Source organism: Armigeres subalbatus, unplaced genomic scaffold (assembly GCF_024139115.2).
Source record: "Armigeres subalbatus isolate Guangzhou_Male unplaced genomic scaffold, GZ_Asu_2 Contig1099, whole genome shotgun sequence".
In the NCBI taxonomy this organism is placed as follows: domain Eukaryota; kingdom Metazoa; phylum Arthropoda; class Insecta; order Diptera; family Culicidae; genus Armigeres; species Armigeres subalbatus.
In genome coordinates, this window is record NW_026941845.1 from 233510 (window position 1) to 237500 (window position 3991).

A 3991-nucleotide genomic window follows, 5' to 3' on the forward strand; every position below is an offset into this window, starting at 1 on the left:
CTTCAAAAAAAAAACAAAACTTCCCGATCGATACCGCCTTTGTTTTGGTTTTTTTTCAGTTGCAACTTTCTCCTTCCTTCAGTAATGAAAACGCGCGAACATAACCTCGGTGAACGAAGAAAAACACAGCTTCGGCGGCTATGAACAAGAACAAGAGGAAGATAATTCGGCCACTTTTAGGATATTTTCAACACCGTTTTGCACCTTGAACGTTAGAATTTCACACTATTCCAAAGTAGCCGCGTAAGCGGAATATAATTTGTCTTGTAATACAAAGAAATAGAAGGATTTTAGGGCTATTTTATAGTTTTTTCACGAACTGAACTTCTAACACTACTTTTTCACGTTGATTCAGTTCGTGCCGAACATTCCGGGCAGCCGAAACGAGCCGTATGCCTCCTGCACACGGTTGGATATTATGTCCACCATGTCTGTGCCTCGTTGCTTCAGTAATGAATGAACTACAAGATGATTTTGTTGAGTATCCAAAACAGTGGTGGATCGATCGGAGGATTGTCTCACTGAACACTTATTGAACACTACCTGTACCGGTTTTAAATACGGATATTGCGATCACTAGGTAATTTCACTTTTTTCGAACAGATAAAACTCTATCCCAGATCAAGCAAAAACAATAAACGAAATTCAATTAAGAAGGTAGGTACTCAAAGCCCGCTACGGTTTGATGCGAATCGATTTCAACGAACCCTTCGCGCTAAGCGAGTTGGTCAAATACGTAAGTCGGAAACTAATGGAAATTTTACACCCGAGAAAAGACGTATCCAGCACAAACCATTGTCATCGTCGCTTTTCGGAACGGATGTCGTCCAGGAGGAGCAGGAACTCCGTACTCTGGTCGACAACATTGCCCGCCACGTAGTGTACGATTGCGCCAAAGCTACCTTTGTCATGACCACCAACGCGTTGGTGGTCTTGCTGCTGAATCGCTTCCGAGACGGTGCACCCCTCATGATGCTCACCGAAGCGCTAGACGAGCTGCGCAGTGTCTTGAACACTACCTCACGCGATATCGGCTTTACCGGGGCTTCCGAGGACATTATCAAATACGCTGCCGATCTGTTGGGACCAGGACTAGTCACGAAGGAAAAGCGAGGTTCCCAACTGTTCTTGAAGCCCGTTACCATGATACCGAACGTGATTGAGCTGGCATACTATTCGAATAGTTTGGCTCCTCACTTTGCACTGGACTCGATTGTGATTACCGTTGCCAGTTTGTTGAAGCGGCAGATGGAACAGCGGTTACGAGAACAACAGAAATCCACCGATGACGTCAGTATTGGCCGACAAGACCTCTTCAATGTCTGTCTGCAGTTTTGTGATTTGTTGATGTATGAATTTATCCTGTCGAAACCGTGTCAAAGTCTGGGGACGTTACTCCAGGACTGTTTTGATAGGTTATGTATCATGGGGCTGCTTCTGCAACCGGAGGTGGAATACACAGAGGACCAGCACCGTGCTCGACGTATTGCGGCGAACCTTGAACTGGACGAACTGGACGACGGAAGCTATAGTGAAGACGATTACTTCGACGACCACCTCGATCAGGAAGATGAGGTTCGAGTGTTCCTACCAGCCGAGAAGCACTGCGATCGGATAGTGCTCCAATCGGTGCTGGCGCCGTACACCAGCACGTACGCAGCCGTTGCGAGCTCTTTGAATCTGCTACTCAATAGCAACTCGATGCTTGAAGGGGAATTCATCAAGCAGTGTATTAAAGAAATTACCAGCAGGGTCGAGCAAGGCCAGTGCAAGTATGGTGAAAGCGTATCGACTGACATAGTGCGGAATTGTCTTAAGGTTCTCGAAAAGCGATCCGCCATCGAAATTACGAATAAAAATGGCGTACGGACCGTGTCACTCGCACCGGATTGCGACTCCGAGGCTGAAGTCGATAATACATTCAATAGACCAGTTTGTTCCGATCTAGCATCGCTCCATGGACAAACAAATACAAATCCTAGTAGAGTACGAGATGCAACGTTCGATGCGTTGTGGTTACATATTCCGATGAGAGATCGCGAGACTGCAATACGACGCTCCGCAAACGTGTTTCCCGATTCCTACCCTGGCCCTGCTGAACTAGTGTGAATGCGATGAATGAATGCGTGGTGAACAGTGTTCATAGTAACCTCCGAGTAGGCACGCTGCCTCTCGGAGGCAATAAATCAGCCGTCAAGTCAAGCAGTAGTTTCCTTATTCGTTGCCCGGAGAATCACCACAAAAATAGACACAACGTAGGGTAGGGTCGTCCCACCCTGGAGGAAACACGATCTTTTTAATAAATTAAACGATTGCATTGCATTTTATAGACGATAAAATGCAATAAAAAATTTCCTTGAAATTTTTCAATTGATTTACACTTGACTGATTACGCCCCCAATTTATTTTTTGCTACTGACGCAAAATTATAAATGATTAAATTACGCCAAAAATGCTGTTGTCTCACCATTACCAGAGCTATGGCGCCGCCAGTTATTACACATACAAAGCTTCAACGAACTTATGAAGCCAAGACTAAATTTCCAAAACGACTTTTCTGCTTTTGTAAACAAAGATGTTCGACGTCGATTTGACGAATCTGATAGCACTCTCACGCAAACCAACACTATCAATAGGTAGGTGAAGGTTGCAGCTACCTGCTGGTGGCATTGGTTTGCGTCGAAGTGCTATCAGATTCGTCAAATCGACGTTTGAATCTTTGTTTACAAAAGCAGATAAGTCGTTTTGAAAATTTTGTCTTAAAGTGGTGTTATGAGTCTAAGCCGCTGTTCATGTTGCTTTTTTTCTGTGTACATACATACATCTCCTTAATTTGTACACGGAAGAAATAAACTACCCAAAAGTGAGTTCAATTCACCCAACCTCAAGCATCCGTACGGGAAGCCAAAATTGAGTAAATGGGGTCGAAGTAGTTTGCCTTTACTCCCATGTTAAAAAAGTAACCAACTGAAAATTTGTTTACCCAACTGGAAGTTTAATTGACTCAATTTTGAGTTCAGGCAATGAACTCAAAGTTGGCTTCCCGTATTGAACTGGCGTCGTTGGATTATTTCGCTCTTTTGTTTTTGACAACAAAAGAAAGAGTGGATGAAAGAGAAGAGAAAAAATTACTCAAAAGTAAGTTGAAAAAAAAACTCAACATTGGGTACTTTTTTTCTTCCGTGTAGTGTTGGCATATAACTATATTGTTCTCCGGACCTCCTATCAAATGTTCATTGTTGAGGGACCTTATAGAGCTTACGTACATTAAGTGTAGGAGGGAAGCAATGTCAGCCAAAGCGATGATCCCAAGTGTAACGTTAACTTACAGAAACACTTCGTCCTAATTGTATTCTCAATCCAGTTAAAAACCGGAATTGGGGGATAGCGAAGTTGGATTTTTCTCACAATCTGTACGTTAAACCTAACTTCGGAAGTGGTGCGCTGTTTTCATATCGCGTAACGCTATTCTGCGCACCACTTCCGAAGTTAGGTTTAACGTACGGATTGTGAGAAAAATTCAACTTCGCTAGCACCCAATTTCGGGTTTCAACTGGATTGAGTATATTTCAACATTCAACGCTTTCTGAAATAACGCGATACCGTGAACTGGGCGTAAATTGATCAGTGAGGTAAGAATGATCACTCCTTTGTCAAGTTGAATTTTCTTTCTGCAACATTTTCCTTATAACTTTAATTCATGGTATTGGTATTTTAGGATATCTTTTAATTTTGTATATGAACTAATTGGTACACTAAAAAGTACGTTTTGTTGTTGGGGCTCCTCTCAGTCTTGCAGCTGATGCTTACCTATTCTATTCCAGTTGTTTCATTCTGCGGATTGATAGAGATAGGTGAGCGGCTTGTTTTAAGGAAATTTGTTTGCTAAAATAATTGCACGTTTTGTTTAACAAAATCATATTTATTGAATCAATTTGCCTTGATTTACGGTACATTAAAATTTAATTGAAGAGAGCACTGATTCTCGCTG

At 42.5% G+C, this 3991-nt stretch overlaps 1 pseudogene; it reads left to right on the forward strand.

Moving 5' to 3' along the window:
• Nucleotides 1-427: 427 nt before the first annotated feature.
• LOC134202223 (glycerol-3-phosphate acyltransferase 1, mitochondrial-like) lies at nt 428-2060 on the forward strand (annotated as a pseudogene).
• The last annotated feature ends 1931 nt before the right edge of the window (nt 2061-3991 follow it).